The sequence below is a fragment of the Neovison vison genome, chromosome 12 (genome assembly GCF_020171115.1).
Source record: "Neovison vison isolate M4711 chromosome 12, ASM_NN_V1, whole genome shotgun sequence".
Taxonomy (NCBI): Eukaryota; Metazoa; Chordata; class Mammalia; order Carnivora; family Mustelidae; genus Neogale; species Neogale vison.
Window position 1 is genome coordinate 71,730,333 of NC_058102.1, and position 15,888 is coordinate 71,746,220.

Consider the following 15,888-nt stretch of genomic DNA (forward strand, 5'->3'; position numbering starts at 1 on the left):
CATTATTGTATATATGGTTCAACCAATTATACTAAGAGCATATGACTGAATCTAAATTGGGTTTCTCAACATTGGGACTTCTGATATTGTTTTAATTCTTTATTGTAGAAGGTATATCTGTGAATTGTAGGATACTTAGCACCATATCTGGCCTCTTTCTACCAGATGCCAATAACACTCTCAACTGTGCAACCAACAATGAATGTCTCAAGATATTGCCAAATATCCCCTGGGGGCAAAATCTCTCCCAACTGAGAACCACTAATCTAGAGAAATATATATAAGGGTATGTAAATGAAGGTACTTTTCTTTCAACTTCTCTGTCAAGTTTTTTTCAAAATAATAAGTTAGACAAATAATAATATGGTAATATATTATATGTCTATATTAATAATACTACTGATTATTGATTAATTGATCATTTATAAAACTGATTCTGGCACCAAATTTTTTTCCTGATGTGGTACTCTCTTTTTTTAATTCTTTTTTTATTCTGTTATGTTAGTCACCATATAGTACATCATTAATTTTTGATGTAGTGTTCCATGATTCATTGTTTGCAAACACCCAGTGCTCCATGCAATACATGCCCTCACTAATACCCACCACCAGGCTAACCCATCCACCCACCCTTCACCCCTCTAAAACCCTCAGTCTGTTTCTTGGAGTCCATAGTCTCTTATGGTTCATCTTTCCCTCTGATTTCTACCCCCTTCATGTTTCCCTTCCCTCTCCTAATGTCCTCCATGCTATTCCTTATGTACCAAATCTTGATGACCTTTGTTTTTTATTTACTTTTAAAAGACCAAACCCCTGAAAAGTTATATGCATGCATTTATGTTTATTGCAGCATTGTTTACAATAGCAAAAATTATTTGCAATAGCCAAGATACTATGGATCCAAGTGTCCATCAATAGGTGAATGGATAAAAAATATGTGGTATATAATGGAATATTATTCAGCCACAGAAAAGAATGAGATCTTGCCATTTGCAACAATGTGGATGGACTTACAAGGTATTAAACTAAGAGAAATAAACCAGAGTAAAACAAATACTATAGGACTTCACTCATATACAGAATCTAAAAAACAAATGAATAAACAAACAAACAAAAAACAGAAACAGACACATAAATACCAAGAACTAATGGCTGCCAGAGAGGAGTGTGGGAGTGAATGGGCAAAATGGGTGAAGGGGAGTGGGAAGTACTGGCTTCCAGTTATGGAATGAGTAAACCATGGGGATAAAAGGTACAGCATAGGAAATATAGTCAATGACATTATAATAGCATTGTTTGGTGACAGATGATATCTCCACTGTGGTGAGCATAACATAATGTATAGACTTGTCCACTTACCATATTATACACCTGAAACTAATGTAACACTGTGTGTCAACTACATTTCAATTAAAATAATAACAATAATAATAATAATAAAAGCTTCTAAAGAACTGAATTCATAGACTTATCTAATACTTTTCCTGACTCCATACCTGAAGGATAAACTAAATGCTTCACTGGGCCCCTGTGCACTTGAGCCATAGAGAACTCAATAGAATAGAAAGGAAAATAACACTCTCTGGACACCTACCATATGGCGGGTGTCACTTTATATCACTTACTAAAATTACTGTGAGAGGTGACTCCATTTGTAGAGATGAAGAAATGGAAGATGAAGAAGCAAACTCATTGAATGTAAGCATCCTGATCATGGCGACATGATGGCTAAGAAAGTGAGCAAGAACCAGAGTGCAGAACTGGAGCCCAAGTTTCTTTGTTTGTTTTTAATTTTTTATTTTTTATACACTTATATTTTAATCCCCAGGGGTATAGGTCTGTGAATCGCCAGGTTTACACACTTCACAGCACTCACCAAAGCACATACCCTCCCCAGTGTCCATAATCCCACCCCCCTTCTCCCAACCCACCTCCCCCCAGCAACCCTCAGTTTGTTTTGTGAGATTAAAAGTCACTTATGGTTTGTCTCCCTCCCAATCCCATCTTGTTTCATTTATTCTTCTCCTACCCACTTAAGCCCCCATGTTACATCACCACTTCCTCATATCAGGGAGATCATATGATAGTTGTCTTTCTCTGCTTGACTTATTTCACTAAGCATGATACGCTCTAGTTCCATCCATGTTGTCGCAAATGACAAGATTTCGTTTCTTTGGATGGCTGCATAGTATTCCATTGTGAATATATAGCACATCTTCTTTATCCATTCATCTGTTGATGGACATCTAGGTTCTTTCCATAGTTTGGCTATTGTGGACATTGCTGCTATAAACATTCGGGTGCACGTGCCCCTTTGGATCACTACGTTTGTATCTTTAGGGTAAATACCCAGAGTGCAATTGCTGGGTCATAGGGCAGTTCTATTTTCAACATTTTGAGGAATATCCATGCTGTTTTCCAGAGTGGTTGCACCAGCTTGCATTCCCACCAACAGTGTAGGAGGGTTCCCCTTTCTCCGTATCCTCGCCAGCATCTGTCATTTCCTGACTTGTTGATTTTAGCCATTCTGACTGGTGTGAGGTGATATCTCATTGTGGTTTTGATTTGTATTTCCCTGATGCCGAGTGATATGGAGCACTTTTTCATGTGTCTGTTGGCCATCTGGATGTCTTCTTTGCAGAAATGTCTGTTCATGTCCTCTGCCCATTTCTTGATTGGACTATTTGTTCTTCGGGTGAGCCCAACTTTGAAGTATGCATTATTTCACTACACTGAGGAAATTTGCTGATCTTGACCTGTCTGTTATAATATCAACACAAATACCTGTCACATTCAAACACCTTAAAATTGAATATTAGATATCCTATTTTTATTTTTTTTAAAGATTTTATTTATTTATTTGACAGAGAGAGATCACAAGTAGGCAGAGAGGCAGGCAGAGAGAGGGGGGGAAGCAGGCTCCCTGCTGAGCAGAGAGCCCGATGTGGGGCTTGATTCCAGGACCCTGAGATCATGACCTGAGCCCAAGGCAGAGGCTGAACCCACTGAGCCACCCAGGTACCCCTAGACACCCTATTTTTAAAGTTCACCCTACTTTGTGATTTAGTCATCTCTTCTTTTTTTCTCTCTATGCCCCCTCATCTCCTTGGCTGCTCCTTTATCGTCACATCCCTCTTGATATTTCATATAAATCTATTCTCTCTCCCACTCCTCTCTCTCTCCTTCTCACCCTTCTGTTTGGCTTTTTCTGGCACTGACCACACCCCCAGGGAATTATCTTCTGTACTTTCCTCCCAACAAACACAGGCTAAAAAGTTATGTTCTTAAGAGGAATGCTAGTGCTAGTTTCTAAGACTTTTTCACCTTAGCATATTTGGAAGTTTCCTTTCAACTTCCTTATAGACTTAAATTTTTTCTAAATAAAATATTAGGAAAATAATAATGCCTTGCATATAGTAAGCACTTAATAAATCTTAAATGCTGCATTGTTGTTGTTCTTATTTAAGAGTATTAAATTTTTTACCAGGAGTTTCTTTAAACATGAAGAAAAGCAAATGCATTTTCAATTTGATTTAGGGTATCTTTTGATTAGCTGCTGTTGGGTATGGTAACTTTTCCATTTTGGCAGATAATTTTGAAATTGGTTCATCATTTGGAGTCTAGTACCATAAAGTAAGACTAGAGTTTTTTAAATACCTGTTCAATGGAGACAAAGACCAAATTGTAGAAAACCCCCTTTTCCATCTTTCACTAGTTTCTCTCTCATCTCACCACACCTGCCCCTTCTCCATTCTCCAATCTCCTTCAGAGACTCTCCTTCAGATAAATCTCCATTTATCAAGACATTAAAAATTATGTCAGTATGAGAAGGCAAAAGTGAAAACAGAGCAGAAACTATTTCCTCACTTGATTTGAACTTCAAACAACACTAGAACCCTCTAGGGGCACCTGGGTAGTTCAGGCACTTAAACGCCTGCCACCTTCTTTTCAGGCCATGATCCCAGTATCCTGGGTTGGAGTCCTGAGTCAGGCTCCCTACTCAGCACATAGTCTGCTTCTCCCGTGCACTTCCTTTCCACTCATGCTTGCTCATCCACTCATGAACTCTCTCTCTCTCTTTCTCTAATAAATAAGTAAAGTCTTTAAAAAAAAATTAGACCATCTAGAGAGGAGGATATAGGATTCAGGAGGAAACTATCTAGAGCTTCAAAAGCAATGGCTAAAGAAAGAAGGGGTTCCATCTTTGGGTGAAAGAAATACCTTCAATCTTGGACCTCAACTTTCTTTTCCAGGCAGTCTTAAAAATGTACAGAATCTTCTCATGATCTATTTGGGTTAACCAGGAAATATTAAAATTGCCAAATGGGGTATTTCTTTCTAATGGTATACACACACAGGTTAATTTATCCAAGTAGAAAAGGCAGAAGAGGGACTTAAAGGAAGCAGTAGTACTGCAGCTTGGGAGGAGTAGGAAAGGGAGAAGGGAGCATGGGGAGAGAAGGAAGAACATGTCAAGAGAATTGGCATGTATGAGAAACCAAGGATTAGGAAGAGAAGGGTGTGCAATGGGGTAAATATAAATATGAAAACAAACTCTTTAGAGAGACGTCAAATGAGCAAAATATTTTTACTTCATACTATGGTGTCCCAATGTTTAGTGAGTACTCTTTGCACATTGCACAATTATATGTCCAAATTGTTCTCCCAGACTCTAATGATTCAAAGCATGGACAAACAGAATTCTTGTCAAATTGGTGGGCTAGAATTTGGGGTCATGGAGACACCTTACTTCCCTGGGAATCATTCACAGTTTAATGGAAAGAACACAGTAGAAATGCATTCCAGTCCCATCTTTGCCACATTATCGTTGGGTGCTACCAGAGGATTCACTGAACCTCAGACTACTCCTCAAGATTACAGATTATATACCTCAAGATTTACTGTGAAGCACAAACAAGAGAAAGGTATAAAAGTGGCTTGCAAGCTTCAAAATGCTATAAATACCAGATTATCGCTACATGTACATCACCTGCTAGGATTTAGCACGAGGCAGGCATTGCTGCATTTCTGCTCAGGCAGAATTTCTCTGTGTTCTTGCCTGAGTGAGATTTTCATACTTCATAGTTCATAGTTCCAATTCATAGTTGTTCATAGTTGTTCTGAACATCACCAAGAAAAAAAAAATGAAGAAAAAAGAGGAAGAAAATAAATAGCTGAATGCCAAAAACACACCCCAAAGTAAACAGTCATTCTCTTGAAATAGGGAGAAAACAGCATCTTACTATTTAAAGCTCTAGGTCGTTTCACTCTTTAGGGAAAGATAAGCGAGCTGTAAGTATCTGCCCTGGCAACAGATTCATGAATCACAACAATTACCTGTTTCTCGTGGATATTGGATCTGTTAATTACCCACCAAAGTTTAGATTGGACAGCTGTTACCGGACTTCATTTAGTATCCAATGTGGACTGCTTTTGGCAGAGAATTGGTTTCTCTTTCCCCACCAGGAAAATGGGAAGTGAATTGGAAGACTTTACTAAGAATTAGTAAAACATAAAAACAACAACAACAAAAACCCCTCTAGCTCTAAGTGTTCAGATCTTGGATTAACTATTGAGGGTTCAGTTACTGGATCAAGAAAAAGTGCCACTATGTAAGTGGATGATTAGTTAAAAGTGGATTAAAAAGTGGGAGAACTGATCAGTGAGAACTAGAAATGTTAGTAATTTAAATAATGACTTGTGTGTTTTAGCAAAACCTGTTTAATTTTGTCTTGCAGATGAGAGGAGACATCTGGAACTTTGGGTGTCGGTATTGAAATCTCCAGAAGCATCTGTTTATCCTTAGTTGTGCCCCTTAAATAAAAAGAAAACTATATCATATTACAGATATCTGGGTATACTAGATGAAAATATGACATGCTCCATTTAATATGAAAGCATAAAATAATGCTACAGTAATTGTCTAATTTTAGTTCTAGGTTCTATTCCTAGTCACTAATTAAAATGGCAGTATCGTAGCCAAAGAGGTTTATCCGAGGCACGATTATTGCTAATTAAAATATGATTAATTAATGCTTTCATTTTCTATAAAATTTATTATGATGACTTATGGAAGTATCAAATATAAAAGCTAAGTTTTCTGTATTTGTTTTTACTCAAGTAATTAACAACTAGGAAAAGCTAAGGAACTTAGAGATTTGAGTCAGTCAATGCCCAATAGGCTATGTAGAAATTAGATTACCTAAATTTCTTAAAACCTAAAAATATTTAGCATAACTAAACCAGACAAACCACCGAAAGCAAAAATGGGGAGAAGTTTACAAAACAATTGTGAGAGAATACTCAAGGTGCATGTCAGTTATGAAATTTCACCTACTATTAGTGAAAAATGTTGATTTCCCTTAATAGTAAAAAGTAGTCTTGCCCATGGATGCCCAATCAGTTAATTTGTATTCTACTGAATCCTATTGAATCTTCTGCATGAAAAAAGAAACTTTTGTGGCAATAGGTCTTGCACCATACAGACAACTGAGCAAAGTAGAAGATGCTCCAGCTACTGGGTCCAAACTGGCAAAACAACAGAAACATCAGATCAAGATTTTCTAAGTGATGCTTCCTTTCTTTCTTCACTCTTCCCTCCCTCCTTCCCTTCTCTGTTTCTTCTTTATTACTTCATTTCAATATTTTTTCTTGTTTCTATGTTTTGACATTTTTAAAGTCCATTTTATAGGTTTTTTAATTTCAAGGAATAGTTTCTAACCAATTGTAGAATTTTAGTGCTTTAGTTGATTGATTGATTGATTGATTGATTGATTTTTAAGTAATCTCCACACCCCACATAGGGCTTGAACTCATCTCAAGATCAAGGGCTGCATGCTCTAACAACTGGGCCACCCTGGCAATCATTAGTGCTTTCATTTTTAAATAGTCTCTCTCCATCATTTTGTAACTGAAGAATCAGAGAGAGTTAAGTTTTTTCTATTTTATTTTTAGAAAATTTATTTATATATATATACATATATATATGTATATATATACACATATACACATACAAACATAAAGTTTAACCATCATATATATATAATGGCGAAACATTTTTTTATATTTTCCCAACAGTTTATACCTTTTTCTAATGGGATTAACAATACAAAGATATTTAAAGACTATATCTTCTCCCCACTTCACTCTACTCTCCATTCCATCTCCTTCAGATATCCACACTCAGAAATATACATATGCAAAATATTTGTATCCTCTCTTTCCCAATACTGAATCATAATATATACACTTTGTATATTTCTTCATATATTTGTATATTTTGTAATATTCATTTTGTATATTTCTTTTCTCTGCTTTTTTTTATTTGACAGTATACATAGGCAGCCCTACAAATATGTGTTTACATATCCATATATTTTTTATAAATTTATGCATATACATAAATAAATAATTTTATATTAAAGAGTAAAATCATATGTGTTGGCAAGTTTTCAAAGCAGCTTTGCTTTTCTGTTCCCTTTTTGCTTTCTTTTTTTTAAATTGCTTTTTGTTGCTGTTTGCCTCCTACTATGTATGCTCTCCCTCTCTTTTCTGAGGGCATCCACTTCAACACATATACACACACAAACACACACACACACATTCCTGTTTTGTGCATTTCTACCGCTCATAATCATATAATATAAACATACATACATACAAAAAGGCAGACATCCTTTTCTCTCTTCCTACCACAGAACACACACACACACATACACACATTCTGTTTACCAGAAAATCATTGTTCTTGATACCCCAGTGTTAAATATATTTTCCAAAAATTTAAGAATAGGACTTTCATACAAATTTAGAACATATCAAAGATTTGTTTAATTCATTAATAAGAGAACCAGCAAGACGGTAAAGCTGCTTTAAAAATAGAATTAAAGGAGTGGCTGGTGACTCAGTTGGTTGAACACCTGACTCTTGGTTTTAAGTCAGGTCATGATCTCAGGGTCATGAAATCGAGCCCCATGTCAGGTTCCCCATTGAGCAGGGAGTCTGTTTGAGATTCTCTCTCCCTGTCCCTCTACTCTTTCCCCACTTGCTCTCTAAATAAATATATAAATAAACAAACAAATACTTGAAAAATAAAAACTAAAAAATAATTTAAAAATTAAAAATAAAAATAGAATTAAGAAGGAATGTTACAATGAATTTGCTGAGTTAAGGGCAGGTATCATGCCAGGAATAAAACCATAACATTTGGTGCATCCTTTCCCTGGCAGAAATCATTTGTTTTTAATGCAACTAAAATCTGTAAAGTTAACCAGCAACTTCACAGTGTCTGTGAAGTTACTAATCAACAGTAATTGGTAAGTAAAACAAAAGTATATCTTCTTGTCTGAGCCTATGAGGCAATGCTTCAGTGTGACATTGAAAGGACACACAACCATCCTTTTGCCTTATTTCCTGATTTTGACCTGATTTTAACCAGGCTGACATCAGTGGACTATGGAACCATGCCAAGCTTGAGTCACACCCTAAGAAAATTTAGATTCCTCTGGATGACCACCACACGATGTTCCTCCTCCTTTTTGTCATGATGACACCCCCAGATCTGTCTTTGGGACTACTTAATTATATTAAAGCAAAATCCGTGCTGGTTCCCATTAAGACCATGAGCTCTTATGTCACCCTTAGTAGACATGAAAACTAATTGCTCTAAATCTTTCACATAAAAAGGTCTTCATGTAACAGATGAGTTTATTATTACTGCAAATAAATTTAATCGTAATGATCTAAAAAATATCAGTGCTAATTAGCACTTCTGACTGACCAACATAAAAGAACTTTCTGGTATATGGTTTATATTTCAAAGTTGCACTAACCCACTTCATTTTTACAGCAAGGAATGCATGTTCAGACTATTTTAATGTATAATTTTAATGGTTTTGCTTGCTTTCACTTTCTTAGCTACATTAGAAGGATGAATTAAATGTTTCTTCTCACTTCCCTGCCCTTGAAAAGAGGTAGTTTTGGTTGCTAATGATTTGGACATATGTTTAATGGGCATTAACAATTGATTGTGAAAGACAACAGTTTAAGGTAAGGGAGGTAAGGAAAAGAAATTCTTCAGCTGGAAGGGAATTAACAATCACAGTGCCCCTTGTAAACAGCCAGTCCTCAGAGTGGATAATAGCATGCTTTACCTAGAGAAATTAGACATATATACCAAGGTTTCCAGCTTAGGCAAAATTTCACCCACCTGCAAAGCTGTAGAAGCAGACAGCTCCCCAAATGTAAGAGACACAACCCATTTGAACAATGAGAATCCTGCAGCTACTCTGAAAGATGGAAAATCAGAACTTTCTGGGTTCTAGGTACTACATAAGCCTTCTGAATTCTGATGCAATTCTAGAATAAAGAAGGGGAAGAGATGGGAAGAAAAGAGGAGAGGAAAGGGGGTGCCTAGGTGGATCAGGCAGTTAAGCAGTTGCCTTTAACTCAGGTCATGATCCCAGGATCCTGGGATCAAGCCCTGCAGGGACCCTGCTTCTGCTCCTCTCCACAACTTGTGCTTGCTCTCGCTCTTGCTCTTGCTCTTGGTCTCCCTCTCTCTCTCTCTGAGGTAAATAAATAAAATAAAATCTTTAAAAAAAAACAAAAAGAGGAAAGGTAGAGGGCTCAAGAAATGACTAAGACAAAATATCCTGTCTACTCTATAGGATAGAGTATCAACTTCCTCAGTTAAGTTGTGTTAGATTAAGAGGTGATATTTTTCACATACATGAGTTTCCTGAGATTCAAATCTGTCCCTTTTTATCAGGTAATGATGCTGGCTCCCAATACTGAACGCCCATAGTCATCTACAACTCATCAGAGCCAACCTCATCATTTCATTGTTTGGTCCCAAATAAATCTTCCAAAAATATTTCTGTAGTGAAAGAGCTAATTGATGTTTATTCCTGTGAGATCCATTATAAGTGGGGGATGGGGAGAAAAAGCATGATTGAGTGGAACAGCACTACATTAGAAGTCAGGGGACCAGAACATTTATACTGCAACAAATGCTATGTGCAAATCTGGATAAAGGACAACCTACTTGTTATTAGTAAAAGATCTCTTTTGGCTTTAGATTTACATGTGTCTCTTCCTCTCTCACTAATAACTGAACCATCTACTGGGCATAGTTGCTCAGGCTTTTCTCAAGGTACTGGATATGACTATTAGTTAGGAAACCCCACTGCAACAACTTTGCTGCTACCCCCAAAGGAGTCATGAAGTTTTGAATTTCTCACCAGATTGGGGAGAGGTGGTTAGATGAGCCTCTATAAGAATTTAATGAGTCCCTACTCTCCCACCATTCCTAGATGCTCCAATATTAGAAAAGGGGAATTCTGGGGGCACCTGGGTGGCTCAGTCAGTTAGGTGACTACCTTTGGCTCAGGTCATAATCTCAGGGTCCTGGGATCGAGTCCCATGTCAGGCTCCCTGCTCAGCAGTGAGTCTGTTTCTCTATCTTCCTCTGGTCCTCTGCCTGCTTTCACTTGCTTTCTTTCTCAAATAAGCAAAATCTTTTAAAAATTACCTTCAAAAAGAACAAATAATCCAATCGAGAAATGGGCAGAGCACATGAACAGACATTTCTGCAAAAAAGACATCCAGATGGCCAACAGACACATAAAAAGTGTTCCACATCACTCGGCAACAGGGAAATACAAATCAAAACCGCAATGAGATACCACCTCACACCAGTCAGAATGGCTAAAATTAACAAGTCAGGAAATGACAGATGCTGGTGAGGAGGTGGAGAAAGGGGAACCCCCCTACACTGTCGGTGGGAATGCAAGCTGGTGCAGCCACTGTGGAAAACAGCATGGAGGTTCCTCAAAAAGTTGAAAATAGAGCTACCCTAAAACCAGCAATCACACTACTAGGTATTTACCCTAAAGATACAAATGTAGTGATCTGAAGGGGCACCTCCTCCCCAATGCCTGTAGCAGCAATGTCCACAATAGCCAAACTACGGAAAAATCCTCGATGTCCATCAGCAGATGAATGGATAAAGAAGATGTGGGGTGTGTGTGTGTGTGTGTGTGTGTATACATACACATACATACAGATGTATATATACACACACACACAATGGAATACTATGCAGCCATCAAAAGAAATGAAATCTTGCCATTTGCAATGACGTGGGTGGAACTAGAGGGTATTATGCTGAGTGAAATAAGTCAATGGGAGAAAGATAACTATCATATGATCTCCCTGATATGAGGAAGTCGAGAAGCAACATGGGGGGTTTGGAGGGTAGGAAAAGAATACATGAAACAAGATGGGATTGGGAGGGAGACAAATCATTAAAGACTCTTAATGTCACAAAACAAACTGAGGGTTGCCAGGGGGAGGGGCATAGGGAGACGGTGGTGGGGTTATGGACATTGGGGAGGGTATGTGCTATGGTGAGTGCTGTGCAGTGTATAAACCTGACGATTCACAGACCTGTACCCCTGGGACAAATAATACATTATATGTTAATAAAAATAATTTTTAAAAATGCCTTTATTGCCTGGGTGGCTCAGTTGGTTGGATGACTGCCTTCGGCTCAGGGCGTGATCCTGGAGTCCCGGGATCGAGTCCCACATCGGGCTCCCAGCTCCATGGGGAGTCTGCTTCACTCTCTGACCTTCTCCTCGCTCATGCTCTCTCTCACTGTCTCTCTCTCAAATAAATAAATAAAATCTTTAAAAAAAAAAAAAAAGAAAAGAAACAAGAAATTCTGTGTACATTTGTCACAGCCTCTTTACTTAGAATTCTAAGTGAACCTAGTTGTTAGATGAAGCTCTACTACCTAGAACAAAAAGAGGTCGGAATACCTGAAGATGATAAGTAATAGTAATATAATCAATAAAAATTGTTGAGGATTTATCAAATACCACAAATATATTGAGAGCTTTATAAGCATTATTTAATTATCTAAAGAACACTATAAAGCATGTTCTTTTACCAACCCTACTTTATAAAAGAAGAATACTGAGAGGATGCAAGGGTATGAACATGGTCTTGTGGCTCATAACTAGCAACTGGCAGAGTCAGACTTCAAATATGATTTATTTTACACCACAACCTATAGCATTTTCTATTAAATTATATAGCCCAATGGAGTAAGTACAATTAGGCTTAGACAGAAGGGAATGTAAAAAAGGAGGTTCTGAAAAAAGAAAGCTCATTCAACAGCTGGCAGCTTAAATCACAAGGGGGCAAGATAAAAACTCTAAGTATTTATTATTTACAGGAGTCTCACCCTTCTAATGAAATTGGATCCTTAAGAGGGTTTATGGTTTGCTCAAATATAAGTCATTTTTCATAAAATGGCCATTCTAAATAGTGAAGATAAAGTGACATGTATAGGAAATTCACTGTAGGAGAAACTAAGACAACAGCATTTTTCCAAGAAGCAAGAAGTTGTATATATAGAGAGTCTATGTTGAAGGAGAAAGAGATCAATCAGCCAAGGGCAGAAAAGAAAATTGAGCTGAACAGAAATGTCTAATAGGCAATGTTAATAAATTTCTTAATAATAACATGTGGACCTCTGTCTCTGCCCATCTATGAAACATGTAAATCTGATACTACTAGTTAATATTTTTGTAGTTGGAATTTATTTTTATATATATGACAACAAATAACTGAGTTTTTCCTCAAAAGGGAAGAGATTGAGATCAAAAATGGTTCAATGATATCTCCTGATAATTCAAATTAAAACATAATATGACAAATTAAGATGAGAGATCAAAGACATCACAGCACACAAGTAAACTGATATAAAGAGAAAAATTTGTCAAATACTTCTACACAAAGAGCTATTAAATTTCACAAATGACTTAAATAAATGAAAAGATATACCATGTTCATGGATTAAATGACTTAACGCCGTAAAATTTTCACTTCTCTTGAAGGAAATCTACCCAAAACCATTCTTTTTTCTTTTTTTTTTTAAGATTTTATTTATTTATTTGACAGAGATCATAAGTAGACAGAGAGGCAGGCAGAGAGAGAAAGGAAAGGAAGCAGCTCCCTGCTGAGCAGAAAGCCTGATGTGGGGCTTGATCACAGGACCCTAAAGACCCATGACCTGAGCCGAAGGCAGAGGATTAACCCACTAAGCCACCCAGGTGGCCCCCACAAAACCATTCTTGTAGTTTTATTTTTTTTAATAGAAATTCTGTTGCATAAGAATTCAACAAACTCTATATTTAAAAATATGGCTTAAAATTTTATGAATTGCTGAATCAATTTAAAAAATAGAATAAGATGTTGAAAATTTCCCTACCAGATATTAAAACAGATATGCTCACAAATCCATAACAACAAAAATAATATGGTCATTTACAGCAGAAATAGACAATTAAAAAAACACAAAACATAGAAATAGATACAGGGAATATATGGAAATTTGAAATATGAACAATTAAGGTGATAATATCAATTGATGAGAAAATCTAGGTTGTAGATAATGTTGGAAAAACAGGTTTACCATACAGAGAAAAATAAAACTAAACTCCTACATTGCATCACATGAAAACAGAACTCCAAGTGAATTAAATATCTAAATGAGCAAGTAAAAGTAAGAAGCCAACAGAATAAAGTTTAGGAAAATATCTATGATGCATTTATTAGTTTCCTATTCCTGCTGTAATGAATAACTACAAACTTAATGATTTAAACAATAGGTGTTTATATTCTTATGGCCCTATGACTCAGTTGTCCAACAGGTCTTACCTTATGTTGAGGTTTTGGCAGGGTTGTATTCCTTTCTGGAAACTCTACAGAAGAATTCCCACCCACCCACCCCACCCACCGCCTTTCCCAGAGGCAACCCAGCTTCCTTGACTTGTGGCATCTGTCCTCTATTTTCAAAGCCAGCAATACATCATCTTCCAAACCCTGCTTTTGTTTTCACATCTCTTTCTTGCTAACAAATTATAGTCAAGAAAAGCTCTCCACTTTAAAGGATTCAAAATGAATAGATTACGCCCATCTGGGTAAATCAGAATAATCTCCCCCATTTCAAGATCCTAAGTCTTAATTATATATGTAAAGTCTTTTCCATCACATGGTAACATATTCACATGATCCAGAAATTAGGACATGGGCATCTTTGGAGGGTCATCATTTTACCTAGGAGAATAATGACCTAGGAGAATATTATTATAATGACCTAGGAGAATATTATTATAAATTAGGCAGACAAAAAAAAACTTTAAAAAGCACAAATCATTAGGTTCAAATTCAATGGATTTGACTACATGAATATTAAAGATTTCTGTTCAATGAAGAATATCATAAACAAAGTTAGCAGACAAATGACAGACTGGGAGTAAATATTTGCAAAGTCAAAATCTGGCAAAAGGCTAGTATTTATAGTATACAAGGGATCCTACCTTATTAATAATTACTTTAATTGTAAGTGGACTAAACACCTCAAAAAAAATTCAGAGATTGGCAGAATGAATTTTTCTGTTAGACAGATGATAGATAGATAAATAGATAATAGAACTTTACCATGAGCCAGATATTGCTAAGAACAAAATGATGAGTCCTCTATCTCATACATAACAACAATTCTATTTACCTGCATAAGTTATTTTGTACTAATATAAATGAAACGAAGTTGGTTTTTTTTTCAGAAAGATGAAAAGCAATCCACAAATTTTTATTTTTTTCAAGCCTTATTGTCCCTAGAATATTTCTTAAGCTCACCTAGGATCTAAACATCACAGAAGCTTTTATGATCTCGTGTGGCCTCTGTGTGATCTGTGTGATCTGTGATCTGTGCCCAGTTAGACACAAAATAATCTATCAGGTTAAAGGGGAATAGATTTCACCATTTTAAATGTGAAATACGTATGAGTTGGATTAATTTTATAAACTGTGATAGCCAACAGAGATAATTCAAATAGTTACATGAGTGGTTCTGAAGTCTCTCTTGTATGGCAATAGTACATAGAAATTTTATATAAGTGTAGATTACCCAGCCCATCCTGAGAGATTCCAATTCAGAAATTTTGAGTCTTTACTGGGATTCTGCATTTTTTACAGGCTCCAAAGATTAATATGAGTTGGCACATGACCATGTTTATAATATTCTGGTTATCGACCTTTTGTCCTTGTTGTTAGAACAACTCAGCAAAATAAAATTCCCGTTTATTGTTGGACGACATTATTTCATACATACATCATTAGATATCATTAAGATATTTCATACATACATTATTTCATACATACATCATACATACATACATACATACAAAGATGTATGTATTTCATACATACATCATACATACATCAAAGACATACATAAATAAATAAACAACAACTTCATAGACATAGAAACCCTTTATCTTTGGCCTTTTTAACCATCTCATACAAACCAACTACTTATAGTACAGCTAAGTACATATACAGAAAATGTTACTGGAATGCTCGGGATAAGATTTGTTGTTGTTGTTTTTGCTTTTTTTTACAAGGTTTTTTTCCCTCCTTTGAGATTATCATGAACACGGTCACACCACAAGTAAAGTCAGAAGTAGGACAGAGAACGCTCCGAAGGATGGTTTGGTCATCCGAGATCATTAAAAATGGCTGACCTCTAACAATATGTACAAAAATATAAAATATAAATAAAAAATACAAATAAATTTTCCTTTTTAAAGTACTTTTAAGATAAAAAAGCAGGGCCTTGGAAGTTTTGGTTCTTTTTTTCCTCCCCTGTTGCAAATTCACGTTGTGGTTTTTGTTGGGTGGAGGAGAGCATATGTCATCTGCGCGTGGCGCTGCGGGCGCTGGGTAGAAGGGCGGGACTCTCTATTTGAAGGTGACCACGTTTAGATCCTGAGACGGGAAGTGGAAGGTGAATAGGTCACAGTGGCCCTTTTTTTT

The 15,888-nt window shown here is 36.4% G+C and overlaps 1 pseudogene; it reads left to right on the top strand.

Moving 5' to 3' along the window:
* Positions 1–5,953: 5,953 nt before the first annotated feature.
* On the top strand, positions 5,954–6,077 carry LOC122892766 (annotated as a pseudogene).
* Positions 6,078–15,888: the final 9,811 nt, after the last annotated feature.